We start from the raw sequence: 12,754 nt of genomic DNA, 5'->3' as shown, positions 1-12,754 counted from the left end.
GACACAGATTGCTTCGCTTATTTCACATGGAACTGTAGCACTTAATGCTTGCCCTGCTAGATTTTGGACTTATGTTGGCCCCGGTGGTTTGTTTCCTTGTGTGTATATCTTTTGTAATGGCAATGTTAATTTTTTGCCTTTGAACGTTTGATATATTGAACTTTTCATTTATGTAGGGGCTCACAGTTGAGAATTTGCCTTGGATCTTGGAGGAAACTTGGGACTTAGATTTTTCAGCAACCCGGAAACTATTGGGACTTTGGCATCTCTTAGAGATAGACTGAAATATTTTTTTCACAAAGGGATGTGAATGAGAATTTGGGGGTCCAGGGCCAGAATGATATGATTTGTTTCTAGTTGTCTCTCCAAAGCCTCATATATATTACGGCGCAGACATGGCTGGAGAAGCAGTGAATGACATGAAGGGCAGGAAAACCGTGAACTGTTAAACTGACAGTATACATTACTGCCCACCCCCTGGCCTGAGGCTGCGGTCTCTCATAGGAACAGAGCAAGTCATCCTGGACCTGGCATCACCACAGCCTCTCTTCTAGGTCTTGCTACATAATTTAGGCTGTTTCAAATTATAAGACCTCCAATAACTGTGAGCTAAATGAACCTATCCTTCCCCCAGTTTGAGTGTCAGGTAATTGTCCAGCAAGGAGAGAAGAATTACTAAGACAGCTTGAGAAAAGCCTAACAAGGAAAGTTTAAATTACATTAAGCAATGAGAAAAAGAGTTTCAATAACTGTAGATGTTGATAGACATATATAGATTTATATAATTTTTTTAAATTTTTGTATATGAGCTACTTTCTAAGATCAATGTAAAGGACTTAGCTTTGCATAGTGCTTTACAATTAAGTCCCAAACAGGAGAAGGAGGGTAGAGCAAAGAAACAGCAGATAGAGTTTAATCCCTGTAGTTTTGCTCAATTAGTTGAAAAAGGAAATAGTTCTTTTAAATCATGGGCGATTGGTTCCAAGAAGCACAGCACTGCTAGGGAGAGGCACAAGCTGGGTTCTTGGAGGCTCAGCGCTCTGATCTTAGGCATACCAAGCTGGGATTCCCCAGCCACTAGACCATCTGTTTTCCCCATAAGCCAAAGAGGTTGGTTTTTCCACCAACTACTGTCTCGTGTGCCTGTTGCTATGTAGGGGAGTCATGAGTATGGCATGCTGTGGCCTTGGCATTGGCTATTTCATTGCTGTCATCACAAATTTTTTCCACTCTAGGTAGTGTCTATATTTAAAATCTGGGCAAAAACAAACCACTCAATGGCGTTAAGGAGCTACAAACTGCAATTCCAAACTTGGCAGCTCAGAAAAATTTCTCTGTATCATAGATAGGAAAGTCAGCCTCAAAGAAAGTAGAGTCATTTTCTTTGTGATTGGTATTTTAAAAAACCAGTCTAGCAGAGGAGCACATGTAGGGTTTTCAAGATCATTGCCCTGTTTCTGAATTTCGAGACCCTAAAAATCTAGGACATGTTGTATGTCTTCATGAATCCATACATTTTGAAGCCTTAAAAGAATTAACACAAACTGCTGCTATTCATGGCCCTACAGCTCCCCTTCCCTTGAGTTTAGTAGAAATTCTATGGAAATAGACTACGGCTACAATAGATTAGAAAGGAATAGCTAGAGCATGTGTGAGTACAGAAGACTATTTATTATGGATCAGGAATTTCTTTTAATGTTGCACCAAAGAGCAGCTTGATATGCATTTTACAACTTAGGAATTATAGAAAGGTATGCTAATAGGGGAAGGTGCTTTTGTTAGCCCAAATAATTAACTGACCACTACTTTGCAACTATGTGACCAAACTCAGATAGTCATGTTTAGGACATGGAGAAAACTCCCTTTTAAAAGGTGAAACATTCCTTAACTTGGCTTCTATTAGTCAAGGCCCTAATAAACCTTTCCAAAATTTCCTTTCACTTCTGTCGCAAGCTACTATCAAGATTATTATTGACAAGGAAGCTAGTGAATTAATATAGTTTAACAATTGGCATTCAAAAATGCAATTAAGTACCCAGTCTTAGCCCAGGTCCGGTGAGTGTGCGGAGAGCTTCCTGCTACCCTGCGCCGGCGGGACCAGTCCCAGCCAAGGCACAGCATGGGCCAGAACCTCTCCCACCCCCCTTGGGCCGCCCCCCACCACTCCGCAGCACCTCCCCTACCCGGCCCGCCAGGTAGGAATTTCTGCCGAGTTCCGGGAACCCCCAGACCCAGTCCTAGCCCAGGTCCGGTGAGTGTGCGGAGAGCTTCCTGCTACCTTGCGCTGGTGGGACCAGTCCCAGCCCAGGCACAGTGTGGGCCAGATCCTCTCCCATCCCCTTGGGCCGCCCCCCACCACTCCGCAGTACCTCCTCCACCCCGCCCGCCGAGTAGGAATTTCTGCCATGTCCGGGAACCCCCAGACGCAATCCTAGCCCAGTTCCGGTGAGTGTGTGGGAGAGCGTCCTTTTCCCCCTACTTCACCTTGCCCCCTCCAGGCACAGCTCAGGCCTGGCATGCACGTCTGGGGTGTAATCCTGCAGCTGCAAACCCTGCAGAGAGTGTAGAGGATAGATCCAACCAGCTAGTACAGAAGCAGAACATCTCACCACAACAGGTTCACCCTCAAGGGCAGCAGTGGGAAGGAGCTGAGCACAGCAGCCAGACCCAAGCCAGACGCAGCTGGATAAGTCCAAACTTTGTAGAGCTGCACCTGAACTTCAGTACCTGCGAAGGTTATAACTACAGCAAAGATCTACAACAAAGGTCAAAAGACAGTGCTACACAAAATGACGAGAAGGAGTGAGATGCAACCTCAGAACCCAAGCCCACCCGTAACAAGTGCAGAGGTCACTAACACAGAACAAATTGGAAATCACAACAGCTGAAAGCAATGAATCAACGGCTTCTGAAATAAAGAAACAGCTGCAGAAATATGTAGAAGACCTCAGATTGGAAAGGAAAAAAGAAATCCCTGAATTAATAACATCTGCACTAAAGAATCAAATGCAGAAACATATGGAAGAAACCCAGTTCCCATCCAGAACAAGTGCGGAGGACACTAGCTCGGCTCAAATGCATGAATTAATAGCGTCGATAGCAAATAAGCAACAGGAGAAAGATATAGAGGAAATCAGAGCGCAATTCTTTTCTGAAATAAAAAAAGAACTCCCAGATCTCATAGCAGATGAAGTAAAGAAGCAACTACAGAAACATAGGCAGGAAACCCAATCTGAAAAAAACATTGCAGTAAAAGAATTTCTAACTGCTTCTAAAGAAGAAATTGATAAAAAAAATAGAGGAGATTAGAAAAATGACAGATTCCCTGAATGAGCAATACAGGAAACAAATAGATTGCATGACACAGAGTCAAAGAGATATAGAGGAAATTAAACTCTGAATCACAAGCTTGCAAAACCATTTAAGAGAATGTGAAGACAGAGTTTCAGATCTTGAAGATGCTCGTTTAGCTAATGAAAAGGTAAGAAAGGATCTCTTAAAAACAACGAGGATGCAGGAAAGAATAATTCATCACCTGCAAGATGATGCAAAATGAAAAATGTGAGACTAATAAGTATCAATGAGAAAGAAGGAGTCAATACAAATGACATTAAAAAATATGGGCAGAAGTAATAGCAGAAAACATCCCAAACATGAGGAAACAATCTGACATTAAGGGAAGTGATGCATACAGAACACCCAGTAACCTCAACCTAATGAAAAACACATTGAGACATATAATATTCAAGATACCAGAAATTCCACACAAGAATAATCTACTGAAAGCCACTAGAGAAAAGAAGCAGATCACATTCAAAGGAAAACCCATCAGAATTACGGCCGACTTCTCTTCACAGACCATGCAAGCAAGAAGAGCATGGAGCAGAGTACTTCAGGTCCTCTATGAAAACAAATTCCAGCCCAGACTACTATACCCTGCAAAACTCTCTTTCAAGTTTGATGGAGAAGTGAAATACTTCCATGACAAAGAACAGCTAAAGCACTTCGCAATGACAAAGCCAACCTTACACAGGCTGAAGAAAGATGTTCTACAGAGGGACCAAAACGATCAGAACTCCACAAATGAGATCGGAAGCAACCAACTAAATAGGGTAAGCAATTAAACACAGGAGAAAAAGGAGTAAACGATAACAGGTAAATAACATGACAACTGTAAGTCAATGCATCTCAATTCTAACCATTAATGTAAATGAACTCGATTCACCAATTAAGAGAAATAGACTGGCAGAGTGGATTAGGAAGCAAAATCCAACAATATGCTGTATACAAGAAACACATTTAATTCATAAAGACATTCATAGGCTGAAAGTCAAAGGGTGGAACACAGTAGTACATGCCCTAGCACCTCAGAAAAAAGCAGGGGTAGCAATTCTGTTCTCAGACAGTCTCAACTTCAAACCAAAAATGCAATTAAATGGTGTAAAGAAGCTTTAAGTGATCATAAACAATGGGCTCTGCTGCCTGAGGTGATTTGGATTTGTGCTGATATTGGCCCCTCATGCCTACAGGGAGCTGCCTTGGTAGCAGCTATTACTCTGGTTTTTCATCCACAGTCTAAAAAAAGGAGGAAAAATAAGGTAATTTGTTTCCATGGAAGGGATTGAGGACATTTAGCCCAAAACTGTTCTGCTGCACCAAAGATGACGTAGCCTTCGTCTGTCTCTTCAATAAAACATTCTCATCCCTGTACTAGATGCACAGGAGGGTACTATTTGACAAGTTACTGTAAATCTAAAACTGACGTGGTAGGCTGTAGGCTGTCCCATTCAGTGACTATTCCAATGGGGCTTGCCTCAGCCGCATCAAACACTGGGAGTACTTTCCCCTTCCTGGCCAGAAGCATCTTTGATCTTTGTCCAGAAACAACACACAGTAGAGGCTTAGACTTCATTTGTTCCTCCGAATTCCTATTGACTCCTAAAATGGGGCCCCAACTTAATCCTACTGGAGTCTACAGAACTTTGTCTCAGGGCGCAGTGGATATCTTGCTAGGCCTCCGAAGTCTCAATTTTAAAGGTCTCCAGATTTTTCCTTGTGTAATTGATGCTGATTATACCAGAGAAATCAGTTTTTATTCAATTACTGAAAACATTGCTAAAAGCAGTCAAAGTACTCTCGTTGATTAATTGGTCATTTTTCTTGGAAAATGTTTGAAAATTTATTAAAAACGTAAAAAGCTATTCAATGATTTTGGGTTTCCTAATACTTATTGAATTCAGCAGATTCAGTGAAATCATCCAGAGATGGAGTTGACTATCAAAGCAGAAGCATGTAAATGGTATTAGACACAGGTGTTGATGTTTCTGTTATTTCTCAGCATCAGAGACCTGGGGCATGACCTCTGCATGTGGCCAGAACAGATTTACAAGAGGTGGACAAGGTTTTTAACCATCGAAAAGCTGCTAATTTGCTGATTTGGAGGGATGCAGACCATTCTAGATATATGGGTGATGTCATGAAGCTGTGAACAATTCTTCATATTGTACTTGATCAGAACCTGAGCTTATGCACAACTTCATTTCTTCCTCTAGCTTTTCCTTCTCTCTGTGCTACCTGATTGTGGTATGGTACAGAGTGTATTTCACTGTCTGTTTAATCTCCACTTTATCCAGGTGGATTCTCACTACCCTGGTGTGCATTTTGGGTCCCTCTGTGAATGGCTATTCCCCTACACCACTGTGAAACATTTTCCGCCTTCGAGTGGAAGTTCTTTTTTTTATATTCTTATGAATGCAGTGTCGATACATTGTGTCAACTTGAGAAGCTTAGAAGTTTGAGTACCTCAGCTTTTCTACAAGTTGGCGTAGGGAGGACATGCACTACCATGGCTATTTATGATACAAGATGTTATAATGTTTAATTAAGCTTGTCAACCTGATAATTTTAAAAGCTTAACTAAGCAATTCAGTAGGGGGCCAGGGTCCTCACTTTGTAAATGACCCCAGCTTGTGCAGGAGGATATCAAAAGAGGGTGTTCATGTATATCTGCACCAGTGCAGGTAGCCTCCATAGTGTATACAGGAGGAAAAGAGCCATTTTGTTGACTTGTTAAGGTTTATGCCTAATTGTCCTACCCAATGCCTTATGCAGTCATGGGGTAGCTTCTACAGCTTGTGCCTGATTTTTGTGATTGTGGACACTGCACCTGACATGTAGCAGGTAATCTTCATTACAATATGAGGAAGGGCAAATGGCTTCCTCTGTGCCTCAGCTGCTGCCCCTGACTTTGCACTTTGCTCCTTTCCACCATCATGAATGGCGGTTCTGCACCATGTACCACTGTGCCTTTGGAGCTATGGACTGAAACTTCCACTAACGGTGAGCTAAATATACCTTTCTATCCTTAATTTAATATTTTGTCAGATATTTTTCCCAGTAATGAGAAAAAGGAATGTGAGACACCCACCTTTTTCTCTTGATGCTTTTGCGATCTTAATCTGCATTGAACTGCACCACCTTACCAACCTGTCTTGCAGTGAGCTGAGTATCTACTGAAACCTCCACAAACTGTATGTAATAAAACCTTTCACTTTCCACTTTGAATGTCATGGATTTTTCTTTTTTTTTTTTTTTTTTTTTTTTTTTTTTTTTTTTTTTTTTTTTTTTTTTTTTTTTTTTTTTTTTTTTTTTTGTCAGCAAGAAGAAAATAGTGACCAAAATGAAGTTTTGTTTGTTTGATTCCTTTCCTCTTTTTAGAATTCTTTTGGTTCCTTTAATTAGTTACAAACTGCACTTAGGAACAGAATAATAAAGCTGAAATCCTAGAAATCACCTCAACAAATTTCTTCACAACTTGTTTATTTTTTGTTGATTGATATTTGAATTTTGTAGTGTGTGTTTTGTGCCCCATGGTGATGTAATGCTAAACAAAGGCACTTTAATCTCACTCAGGTTGTGGATACTAATTAATTTAACATCAATGGATGCTGATCCCTCATAAATATCAGGCCTCAAAGGCTCAAGGGAGAATATTTAAAGGATCTTTTCTTTTCTTTTTTTAAAATTATTTATTTATTTACTTGTGTGTATGTGTGTGTGTGTGGCCAACTCAGAACACCAGGGGGCGGGGCTGGCTAGCATGTGGTGCTGGGGGATTGAACCACGGTCTCTGTGCTTTGCTAAGCTTGTTCTAAGTAGGTGCTTTAGACCACTGAGCCATCTCACCAGCCCCAGGATCTTTTCAATAGTAGTATATTTTTCATTATTTATGCATTCTTATAACATGAATTAGCATGGCCTGTTGTGTACCACAGTGACCAGATATTTGTGAGAAACAGAAGTAATAGTCCATTTAACAGGAGTTGAAGTATACTGAAGGTTAACTGGGCAAGTAACTAAAAATAATGTACGTTGTATGTGGGGTGCATCTTCTGTTATATTTCTTCTTCTTTTGTTTAGTTTCTGCAGCATATCTTTGCTGGATATCTGGCCTGTGATCTTCTGAGCCAAGGTCCAAGTAGAAGTAATTAAAGTACAATAAATGGTCCTATAATGGGCCCTAGCCAAGGGTTCCAAGTTTGGAAAGTTTCTAGAAGGAGTTTGTAACTTTTTTCCTTATCATATGGTCTCTGCCTAGGTTGCCTTTAGGAACAGACATGTCTTCCTTCTTAGTAGCCAAATTTCACTACTACGTTGACTAGGAATGTGAGAGCTAAGATGATCTAGGAGGTTCATAATGTGCCTTGGACACTCACTCCACCTTGGACAAATGCTTGACTAAATAGAGAATGAGGAGGAACAACTTAGTGCCTATTTGTATATCTGTGTTTTTTCCTGAGCTATCTTGTAGCCAGTTCCCTCCACATATTGGAGTAGAGCATTTGTACATTTTCAGAAGACAGCTTGTATATCATCAATTAGAAATGCAGATATAGTTTATGCAAGAAAACTAGTGAGATTTGCTCCATGGGCTCCTCAAAAGAAGGCAAATTAGTGTTTTTTTAAATTCCCCCCCCCCTGCAGAACCACTGATTGAACTCAGTCCGTTGTGCTTTCCAGGCAAGTTGTTTATCTACTGAGATATCTCCCCAGCCCCAGTAAATTAGTTTTGAAACCTTTGAGAAGGTAGAATTAGGTCTGTTGACTTTTTAAATTTTTTTTTCTCTTTTTCTTTTTTTTTTTTTGGTACCAGTGTTCAAAGTCAGGACCTTGTGTTTGCCAGGCAGGCACTTAAACCACTGAGCTATCTCTCTGGCCCTTATCAGTTTACATTTGAATTCAAAACTGGTCTTTTCTTTTAAAGTCAAAGAGGTTCTTACTCTTAGGAGCCATCCAAGGATATCAAAAGACATTCTTTAGGTCCAAGCAAGTTTTACAGTAGGCTGTGGGTAGCAAGAGGCTGAGGAAGTGTGTATAGGTTTGGACTGCATGATAGAAGGCAAGCATGGTGTCTTTGGTTGTTTGGAGATCTCAAAATGGCTTTACAGGCAGGTGCCATGCACAGACTATGTTTACTTTGCAGTTATGAAGCCTCTGGATAGGTTTAAGTCTCTACTTGAGTCTCTTGTGGCTCAGGGGATTTAAATGTTCTTGGAGTGGCCAAATCTGTTACCAGAGTCTCTCTGCAAATGGCAAGTGAGTACAAATGTGCTGACACTTTCCATTTTGTCTAAGAATCTTCCCAGTCAAAGACAAAATGGGTTGGCATACGGGAACAACCCAGAAACAGAAGCAACATTTAAATCTAGACATGGTATGAGAGTTACCAATCCCTTTTAGTAGTCCAAGATGGTTGCCTGTGCAGGGAACTGTGGAGTGAAAGGTTATGGCTATATTTCTGATTTTGCAGTGGCTGGTAATCGCCATTTGGCTTCTTCACAGTGAGGAGGATATTATTCCTAAGTATCAGGGTTCCGAAGTATTTTAGGTTGCTGATATGTGTTGGATGCCTATTTCTAATGTTTTTGACTTTCGTAATGGGAGCACGATTAATGATCAAATGCAGAGGAGTCTTTTTAACCAGGAAGTCTGGGAAGCAAGCTTGCAGAGTTTCAGGATTATGCTCACCTGTTTCTGGATGATACGTGCATCATTCTTCCTGTTGGAAAACAATCAGAATAAAAGGGACTATGGAAATAAAAATGAGGTTGGGCCAGCCAAATAGTTCAGCAGACTAAAGTACCTCCCTGTTTAGGCAGAACGCAGGGGTCAGTGCTCAATTTCAAGCACCACAAGTTGTGCTGGCCTGGCCACCACAGATACTGAGACTGGGTTTCCTGGCAGGTGCCTGTCGATCCTGTGCTTGGGAGGCTGAAAAACAGGAAGGATCACTAAGAGTCTGATGTGTGTAGGGAGACCTTGTGGACCCATTATTAAATACATATAGAAAAAAATCAAAAGAAAGAAAAGGAGGCTGACTGGCTTGGTGATGATATTTATATTTGGTGTCATATATTACCAGGATGCAAGTTTATACATTGCAGAAGGGATGAGTGGCAAGAGTGACATTTGGCCCCTTAATAGTGACCATTTTCTGACAGGGAATTCTGAAAGCATAAGGTGTCCCACAGTATGGACATGAATTATGAGCTCTCAGTGACCCAGTTGGAAAAGGCAATGTGATGTGGCCTAGTAAAAGCCAAGTAGACTGATGGATGGGCTGCAATCTAATCCAGGTTCAAGCATTTATTTATTTATTTAAAGGTAGTAAAATCAATACTACCTTTTTGTAAATTTCAAAACAAGATGACGGGAAATGATAGAATTAACTATATTTCATATTAAATGTTCCTTTCAATGAACTAATGGAAATTAGTAGTACAATTATCTTAGCTAGCTTGAATACAGGTTGAAGCTTTTGAGAGTCCTTGTCTTTAATCTGAAGGAAAATTCAATTTTGGGTGTTTATAGTCTTATACCTCACTCATTAGTAAGGGCTTTATCAGATGTCTGTGTAACAGTTGTAGCATTTGACATTTTGATGAGATCCTATCCCCATCTTTGATGACTTTGAGAAATGCTTGACTGGGATTCTTAGGTTCCTTTTGCTGTTTGTAGTGCTGACCTGGTGACAGCTACTGTGTCTTCTTCTAAGGTGGATTTTTTGGGTTTTGTTTAAACTTGGGGAGCAGCAATTTGATATTTCTTTTACTTTGTAATCACCAGACAAGTCCTTTATAAATGTCTTTGTCTTGCAATCAATCACTGTGGGTTTTGATTTGCTCCAATTGCCAATATGCTATAGGAATGTTGTGTACCCCTGAATGATGGTGCAGCAGACAAAGGTTGGGTGCCTCTCAGAGAGAAATAGAGAGCACACAGATTCCCAAATGGCCTCTTGCCTTACAACAACATTAGGGCCTTCCATCCTATGGAAAAAATGTAGCTTTTCTATCCATTTTGTCCTTTAGCAAGGTACACTGATATGCAGGATGGATCTGAAACTCCACAGTTTGGAGTAATTCCTGTTCCTCAATATGAAACACAGATGGAGTTGTCCATTTATTTGACTATTTTCTTTCTTTCTTTCTTTCTTTCTTTCTTTCTTTCTTTCTTTCTTTCTTTCTTTCTTTTTTTTTCTTTCTTCCTTCCTTCCTTCCTTCCTTCCTTCCTTCCTTTCTTTCTTTCTTTCTTTCTTTCTTTCTTTTCTTTTTTTTTTTTTAAACCGGGGATTGAACTCAGGCCCTTGTGCTTGCCAGGCAAGCACTTATTCTACTGAGCTATCTCCCTGGCCCTATTTGACTATTTTCATGAGAAACACACTCGCATCATCATTCAATAGGCATTGAAAAACTAAAACAGGGTTGTGGTTGTAACTCAGAGGCTCAGCACCTGCCTGGCAAGTTCAAGATCCTAAGTTTATTGCACTTAAACAAAAAAAGGTAAATCATTATTTTACCAAAGCCACAGAAGTCCTATCTAATGTGATGTGATTTAGCATTTTTTGTGTTTGAACTGAGCAGTAGCGGTCTGAAATTGGTAACCACAGTGATTTAATTGGAATATGGCTTGCAAGCAGGCATGCAGGCAGACTGCATCCTCCTCATTTTGGATCTGATGTGACTTGCTCAAAGAAGGAACTAAGAATTCTCCTCCAAATCTCTTAGGAGCCTCCTCAAGAAAGCTCCAACATACGCTTCTCCTTTTGGATCTGGAAAGGTCTATGCTCCATCCCAGTGGGCCATGGCTGATCACCAAAAATGTCAGCATTGTTGTACTTGAAAACTGATGCATTGGCAAAAAGAATAGTAAAATTCAACCAGGCATTTGGAGGCAGATTTATTTAACTTTGATGGACACTGACTTCTAAAAAATGTCATGCCTCAAAAGCTCAAGAGGTAATATTGAATTGGGTTTGCTCTCAATAAACGGAGTATATTGTAGTTGTTGTTTGATTCTTATAATATGAATCTGTGACCAGCTATGCATTAAGGAGACCAGCTTTTTGTAAGAAACAAAAGAACAGCAAATGTAGCAGAAACAGGTAAATTGGAGGTTACCTGGATAAGTAACAGAGGTGAATTGTGTCCTTTTTTGTGGTGTGCGTGGGACGTGTGTGACATTTTCTGCTACAGTGATCAACTTGAGGTGTAAACCTAAGATATTTTCAAGTCTTCTCAATTATTTGTTTCAATAGTTCATATAAAATCATGTTTTACACTTAATTAAATATGAAAATTATTGTTATTATTTTCATAATCAAGGGAAGGGCCTACAGGGTTTTCAGGGTTTCACTACTAAATTGCACTCATAGTGATCCGCCTGTTGAAAGCTTCCCAAGAGCTGGGATGAAAGGTGTGCACCACCAATCCTGGTCTCAATTGCATTCTCAGGTGCCCTGGATGCGGAGCTGGCATGGCATCCCTGAAGGATTAAGTACCCTGCCCTTGGGCCTGCCTGGAGTTGCTTTAATCCATTGATCTATTTGGCCAGCCCCTGAAAAGTATTTTCAATATTGTAGGTACTAAATTGCTCCCTGACAGGAGTGGGGAATGATAGAATGAGAAGTTAGTAATCAAGGCAGAAAAGAGAGGCACCAATCCTATGAGTCTTGGACAACAGCTTGTAAGGTGTAAAGAGGGATGTAATCGTCTCCCATCCACTGTTTGAGGATCGTCATGTGTAGAAGGTATAATGAACAGCCAGAATACAGATTTCTCAGAATCACATGACAGAAATCTTAAGCTTCATGACTTCTACATGATGTGTATAGGCTGCTACAGAGCTCATAACCATGGCTTCCAATCATGAAGATGGGGATGGACAGATGCTACAGTGCCTAGAAAAAGTGCCAGACATTTGCACTCATGTACCATTCCAGATTTGGCTTGGAAGTCACAAGCCTTCAGCGTGCTCCTAGTTCCTCAGGGCTCAGTGTGGACAGCATCTGAGGGTGCAGTTTCTATCTCTTGGCTCACACATAGCTCATGCTTCCAAAGCCACAGTGTTCCCTCTATCCTCCCCTGACGATAGAATTTAACATCGTGACTTTCCTGATTGTATGCTTCAATGTCGCTGGTAAAACGAAGAAATAAAAGAGACCTAGAATCAGCAGAGGACTTGATACAAAAGCCAAATTTGAGGGGAATTCATGTTAACCTGGGTGAAGCAAAGATGAGGAACAGAAAAGCAATTATATGTAATATTTTCCAAACAAGTTGAAATTTATTGCCATTTTCATTTTTTATTATGTCTTTGCAATTACTAAGGTGTTTTATTCATATATATGCAACTGATGACATATAGAAATAGTGCTTCAGAATTATAGTGAAAACTAGAAGGAGTAAAAGAAAGT

The sequence above is a fragment of the Octodon degus genome, unplaced genomic scaffold, assembly GCF_000260255.1.
Source record: "Octodon degus isolate 3935 unplaced genomic scaffold, OctDeg1.0 scaffold00437, whole genome shotgun sequence".
NCBI lineage: Eukaryota > Metazoa > Chordata > Mammalia > Rodentia > Octodontidae > Octodon > Octodon degus.
Note: the sequence above shows the minus strand (reverse complement) of the source record.